The sequence below is a fragment of the Oryx dammah genome, unplaced genomic scaffold (assembly GCF_014754425.2).
Source record: "Oryx dammah isolate SB20612 unplaced genomic scaffold, SCBI_Odam_1.1 HiC_scaffold_28, whole genome shotgun sequence".
Classification (NCBI taxonomy): Eukaryota; Metazoa; Chordata; class Mammalia; order Artiodactyla; family Bovidae; genus Oryx; species Oryx dammah.
In genome coordinates, this window is record NW_024070212.1 from 22,246,149 (window position 1) to 22,253,661 (window position 7,513).

Genomic DNA, 7,513 nt, shown 5'->3' on the forward strand with positions numbered 1-7,513 from the left:
ACTTCATCAAAGAAGATATACAGATGGCTGAAAGCACATAAATAGATTTTCAACACTATTATTTATTAGAGCATTGCAAATTAAAACCAAATGTGATTATTCCAGGAAAATAAACGTGATTCAACAGAAGAAAATCAATGTAATATGTCACTTTGATAGAATGAAGGAAAAAAAATTATGATCTCAATTGATGAAGGAAAAACATTTGACAAAATCCATTGCTCGTTAATAATAAAAAGAAATCTCAGGAAATAGGACTAAAAAGAAATTTACTCAACATGATAAAGGACATTAAAAAAAAAAAACCCTACAACTAATATCATACTCAATGGTGAAGGACTGAACACTTTCCTCAAAAATTAGGTGCAAGGCAATAATTCCTACTTTCACCACTACTATTCAACATTGTTTGGAAGTTCAAGCTGGACAGGTTAGACAGGAAAAAGAAGTATAAAGCATCCTAATTAGCAAATTCAGAAAAGCTTCAGGGAACAGAATCACCATGCAAAAATCAGTTGTGTTTTCATACACAATCTAAACAAACAATGAACAATCTAAAAGGGAGATTAAGAAAGCAATTCCATATTAAATAGCATTTTAAAAAAGAAAATACTTGGAAATCAGTTCAATTCAGTTCAGTTCATTCGCTGAGTCGTGTATGACTCTTTGTGACCCCAGGGACTGCAGCATGCCAGGCTTCCCTGTCCATCACCAACTCCCAGAATTTACTCAAACTCATATCCATTGAGTCAGTGATGCCATCCAACCATCTCATCTTCTGTCATCCCCTTCTCCTCCTGCCCTCAATCTTTCCCAGCATCAGAGTCTTTTCTAATGAGTCAGCTCTTTGCAACAGGTGGCCAAAGTATTGGAGTTTCAGTTTCAACATCAGCCCTTCCAATGAACACCCAGGACTGATCTCCTTTAGGATGGACTGGTTGGATCTCCTTGCAGTCCAAGGGACTCGCAAGAGTCTTCTCCAACACCACAGTTCAAAAGCATCAGTTCTTTGGCACTCAGCTTTCTTTATAGTCCAACTCTCACATCCATACATGACTACTGGAAAAACCATAGCTTTGATTAGATGGACCTTTTAGGATCATTGAGTAGATTTAATGAAACTGTTTGTCAAGGAAGGTAACATGTGTCCCTATACTTCTGTAGCCAATCTTCTAGCCAAATAAAGAACATTCTTGGATGGCTTTACTCTCAGTATTTAACTGTATTGATGCTTTTGAACTGTGGTGTTGGAGAAGACTCTTGAGAGTCCCTTGGACTGCAAGGAGATCCAACCAGTCCATTCTAAAGATCGGTCCTGGGTGTTCTGTGGAAAGACTGATGCTAAAGCTGAAACTCCAATACTTTGGCCACCTCATGTGAAGAGCTGACTCATTGGAAAAGACTCTGATGCTGGGAGGGATTGGGGGCAGGAGGAGAAGGGAACGACAGAGGATGAGATGGCTGGATGGCATGACCGACTCGATGGACAGGAGTTTGGGTGAACTCCGTGAGTTGGTGATGGACAGGGAGTCCTAGCGTACTGCAATTCATGGGATTGCAAAGAGTCGGACAAGACTGAGTGACTGAACTGAACTGAACTGAACCTTTGGTGCCAAACAATTTTACCATAAAAGCAAATTCGGCATGAAAATCTTAAGGCATTACTCAGAAATTAATTAAGCGTAATAGTACAGAATATTATTTTCTCCCCACATTATCAGCAAAATGAAAATACACCTTTAGAAGTTTTTTTCAGAGAACAGTCCAACTCCCTAAATTAGCCCTATGGGGCACAGAGGTACATGACTCTAGCTTGAGAAACATCTTTCAGTGTTTACGTTAGTAAGGCAAGTATTTATACTCCCTCATCAGCCCAGGAGTTCTCATCCTTCACGTCAGAAGACAAGAAAAAAGCATTTGTTTTGTTGTGCAACGAACTTAGGTGCTAATCCCAGGTATGTCAATCAATAGCTGTGTGACCTTGAACAGCTTGCTCAGCCTCTCTGAGGTGGTTTTTCCACCTGTAAAATGAGGAGGAATAAAGATTCTTTTTTAGGATCATTGAGTAGATTTAATGAAACTGTCAAGGAAGGTAACATGTGTCCCTATACTTCTGTAGCAAATCTTCTAGCTAAAGAAAGAACATTCTTGGATGGCTTTACTCTCCCTATTTAACTGTATATTGCCTCAGGCAGTCATTGTCCATGGATAAGAATTCAACAGAAAGTTTTGGCATTCAGTTAAAGTTCCTGAGCTGCATGGTGAGCACAGCTGTCACAGGGAAAGAGGTGGGCCATCTGCATAAGCAGTTCTGAACAGGGGTGACACGCTGTGCTCTGAATAATGAGAGGGTACCCAGCTTGTGACTCTGTAACTGCCTGGAAGCAGCTTTTCCAACGTAGTGGTTGTTCTTTGAGGAACACTGGTTGAGTACAAGAGGGGGACCCAAGATGGTGGTGAGCTTAGAGCCCAAGCACTGACCAACACCTGGACCAGAAATGCTTTTCCTGTGGCAGTGGACAAATACATCAACTGGACATGTCTGACCACTCTCTGTCCACTTTCAGAGCACTCAGACGACCAAGAGCTGTAGCAGCAGACCAGTATCTGAGAGAGCCATCTGCTCCTGTGAAGGATACATGCATTATACATGGGTGGCCTGGATGTTCACAACCACTGCAGATTTTCTCAACAGCAGTGGACTGTGATGAGACTGAGTTTGAATGGGAGCAAATATAAAGTGGCTTGCAAAAGTTTTCATAAGAGTTGTTGTTCAGTCACTAGGTTGGGTCCAACTCTTTGCAACCCCATGGACTGCAGCACACCAGGCTTCCCTCTCTTTTGTTATCTCCCGCAGTTTGCTCAAACTCACATCCATTGAATTGATGATGCCATCCAACCATCTCATCCTCTGTAGTCCCCTTCTTTTCCTGCCCTCAATCTTTCCCAGCATCAGGGTCTTTTCCAATAAGTCAGCTCTTTGCATCAGGTGGCCAAAGTATTGGAGCTTCGGCTTCAGCATCAGTCCTTCCAATGAATATTCTGGGTTGATTCCTTTAGGATTGATTGGTTTGATCTCCTTGCTGTCCAAGGGACTCTCAAGAGTCTTCTCCAATACCACAGTTCAAAAGCATCAATTCTTCAGCATTCAGCCTTCTTTATGGTCCAACTGTCATATCCATACATGACTACTGGAAAAATCATAGCTTTGACTATACATATTTTTCATTGGAGAAGAAAGAGTAAATACAGCTTTATTGGAATATTAAAATTTTCTGACTTCCAGTCAATAATAGAGCAGGGTAGTACCCTTAGTTATTTTTTAGGATTCTGAATTTCTCAAAAGACTCTTCTTAGGACACAAGTGAACATAATAGAGCCTGGGTTACAAAAGCATGCCTATTGTCCATGCTGGGGCCAACCAACAGAGACGAGGGCTGACATATGGAGCAGCCAGTGGAAAACTCCAGTTGGCAGCATTGAAATGTGAGATGCTACAGACATAGATAACAGACTTCTGTGGGATTAACAGATACAAATTATTATGTATAGAATGAATAAACAACAAAGTCATCCTGTATAGCCTAGGAAACTATATTCAATATCCTATGATAAGCTATAATGGAAAAGAATATGAAAAAGAATATATGTAAACATATAATTGAATCACTTTGTTGTTCAGAAAAAATTAATACAGTATTAAAAATCAACTATACTTCACTACACTTGATCTTAGCCAAAAGGCCGAGAAGCGATCAACTATACTTCAATAAAATAAAATAAAGAAATGTCTGACTTCCCAGGTGGCTCAGTGATAAAGAATTCACCTGCCAATGCAGGAGCCGTAGATGTGGGTTCAGTCCCTGGGTCAGGAAGATTCCTGGAGGAGGAAATGGCAACCCACTCCACTACTCTTGCCTGAAAAATCCCATGGACAGAGGAGCCTTGTGGGCTACAGCTCATGAGGTTGCTAAGAATTGGACATGACTGAATTGTCTGGGCATGCATGCATGCAAGAAATGTAAGATGCTACAAGAATCTTCCCCGTAACTCCCACTTGCACCCAATCTCCCGAGAAGAAATATTTAAATGTTGACTGGAAACAGTATTAAATTACTAGATGAAGCAGGTATCAGAAAGAGGTATCACAGGTATAAAGCAGGTATCACAAGAGGAGGCTAAGCTGGTTCTGCTCCATGGCTGTATGAAAGCTCTTGGAAGCTCGTAAAACAGTGCTTAAAAATAAAGAGAACTGCCAAATTATATTGTTAAATTCCTTATAACATCTCAGAGAACAGAAGAGAGAGCCTCAGCCTTACAGCACTTTAGAGGATTACCCTAATTTTAAGTGAAGTTGCTGACATACACAGGAAGAAGAAAAGAACTTTAAGTATCATGTTACAACACAAGACTTTTGAAATGAGCCATGGAACAAGGTCCTGCAAGCCTGGACCTGGTCCTGACTGTGGAAAGATCAGGCTTTTCTGGATCAAGTTCTCCAGAAGGAACTCCTAGAGAGACATTATTGGAGGAACTTGCATTAACCAGAGAACTGGTAGGCCATTCAAATAGTCACTTCTAGTGAAAACGACTCAGCAGAAACAAGAAAAGATGACGATATTGGCTGTTCTCAGATAACGAATCAAAGAGTAAAGTTGGACTGAGGCACTCGAGGTTGAATTTCTGCCAGCAAGATCTTAAGGAATGGGAGAAACATGTCCCAAACCCAGGTCAAAAGTTTATATCCAGAATGCAGTCGTTTTCTATTGATTAACAATTTATCACAAACTTAGTGGCTTAAAACATTGCATTTGTTATCTCAGAATGTCCATGGGTCAGGAGTCTCTGTATAGCTTAGCTGGGTCCTTTTGCTTTTCCAGAGGCAAGACCCAGATCTTAAAGGCCATCACAGCTCTCTGCCATCTGGTTCCCACAGAAGGTTCAAACATGGTGGTCTATGTCTTCAAAACTGACCACAAATGTTCTCCCCTAAAATGTACTATAAGCACAGGAGTTACTCCTAGAACACTATCCATTCTATTTGATTGGCTAGAAGTAAGTGCCAGATTCCATCTACACTCAAAAGAAAGAAATCACACAAGAGATGTGACCCAGAAGTCACCTCAGAGTGTGTCTGCCATACACTAACACAGTAGAGTTGATTATTGTGTGTGTTTGTGCATATGTGCACATGGACAGGTGCGTCAGGCACATCATCACCTTGGTCTGTGTTCCTTTGGATTCATATGTTGAAATAAGGGTTCACATGGAATTGGGAGATGATCCTAGAGAATCTGCAGGGGACTGAGGAACTGAAATAGGAAAGAGGGGCAGCTAATAAAGGGTGTGTGAAGGAATTATGAACTATTGACAACTTGAGCCTTTATCCCTCTAAAGAATTCTGGAAGCCCGCCTGCTTCACATGCCTCAGAGTTATCATACGCTGGGGCAAGGGAGCTGAGATCTTTATACACCAACAGCAGGCACTGAAAATGGAGGCCTGAGAGGATATGGGCAGAGCCAGGCTGCAACTTCACAATCCCGAATATCACAAAGATGATCACTAGACTCCCACCCTTTGTACTTAGCAGCTAACTACCCTGAGAAAAGGAAAACAGAGGAGAAGACGATGAATAAATATTCTATATATGAACTGTTAAGTTAGTGAAATACCAGGTCTCACTTCAAATCTATCCCTTGGGGAGAGAATTTGTGAATCCCAAACTGTAAATATTTGCAAGTACTTTTCTCAGGTGAAAATACAATGGAATGAGAACATTTATTCACAAGAACTTCCAGAAGAACTCGTGAAGACCAGAAGTCCAGACAGGGCCATTCTCTGAGAAGGAAGCATATAGAGCAAAAAACAAAAACTATCCCTTCCAGGGAGCTGTCCCAAATAGGGAAGGGCATTTGATTGGAGCAGGAACTGAAAGATACCTGAGCAAGAGGGTTACAGCAGAGATACAGCAGAGAGAGGAGAGAGACAGGACCCTTGGTTGGCCAGGCAGGCAAGGAGGGCCTTTGAGAAGAATAGAAATGTCTAGTAAGATTTCTTTAACTCCTTGATGAGGTATATAATCTACACAAAAAAGCCAGCATATCAAAAGTACACACCTTAGTGAATTTTCACAAACAGAACACACCCATGGAACCAACACCCAGATTAAGACACAAAGCATGACCATTCTCCTAGAAGCCGCCCTTGCACTCCAGTCTAATCATGACCTCTTCCCCAAAGGTAACCGCCAGCCTGACCGTAAACAATATGATTAGCTTTGCCTGTTTCATGCTTTAAATGGAATCATGCAATCTGTACTCATTTCTGTCTGACTTCTTCCACTCAGCATCGTGCATGTGAGGCTATTTGTGTCACTACATCATTGTAGGTCACTCATTCTCATGCTATATAGGAGTCCATTCTGCAAATATGCCACATTTCATGTGTCCGTTCTACTGATGATGGGCACTAGGATAGTTTGTTGAAAGGATTTAGTTTGTATTTTTGTGATGTACAAAACAACCTTCTTCTCTGTCTCAACACAAAATCTTTCATCAATAATGTATGATATGAAAGGATTGTTTAAAGTGAATGCAAGGAACTTCCAGGTCCAGAGTGTCAGAGTCAGTGTGGAGTAGAGCAGGAGGTACATGAGAACCAGTCACATCAGGTTGATTTTTTTTCTAATTTTGATATCTGGAATTATTCACTTAGGATTCCTTCAACAAAAGTGCACTCAAGTCACCTACTCACACTGACTAGAACCAGGCAGATCTAGAGAGAGGTCTCTAGAAACCTGTTTTATTTTTCTTCTTTCTTCCCTTCTTGAGAAATTCCTTGCTGTCTGGAACCGTTGATTATAAAATTCCACTTAAGTATCAAGGAAATGAACATGTGGCCCAATATAACAATTTAAAGTTTATATTTCTGGAATTTGAATCTTGAGAATTAACCTTTGTTTGGAACTGAGTTACCTAATTTACACTCTAATAGAAAGTTTGTGAATCCACACTTCTGCAGTTCTCAAAGGGTCCCTGGTTCCTCCCCTTCTCAAGATCACACATAGCACTTCTTTCCAGTCTGCTCAGGGTTCTTTTGTTTGCCACCAAAGAACCTGAACTGTTAAAGCTCCTCTGACCAAAAATCTCTCCCCTATATGCCTACCTAAAATGTTACATAATTTTCAAGTTAGTAATTCCTTGAGAGTGAAAACAGGTGCAATACTACAGCTGTTGTATGAAAGTATTGGGGAGGGAATCTTCAGTAAGCTAAAATTAACTAGTGGTAAAGAATCCACTTGTCAATTCGGGAGCCACAAAACACTCAGATTCTATCCCTAGGTCAGGAAGATCTCCTGGAGAAGGAAATGGCAACCCACTGCAGTATTCGTGCCTGGAGAATTCCATGGACAGAAGAGCCTAGCTGGCTACAGTCTGTAGGGTCGCAAAGAGTCAGACACGACTTAGCAACTAAACAACCACCACAACAAAAGTTGTCATAGACTTTTCAGAT

At 41.0% G+C, this 7,513-nt stretch overlaps 1 pseudogene; it reads right to left on the reverse strand.

Moving 5' to 3' along the window:
* Nucleotides 1-3,587: 3,587 nt before the first annotated feature.
* LOC120857155 lies at nt 3,588-3,756 on the reverse strand (annotated as a pseudogene).
* Between the last annotated feature and the right edge of the window lie 3,757 nt (nt 3,757-7,513).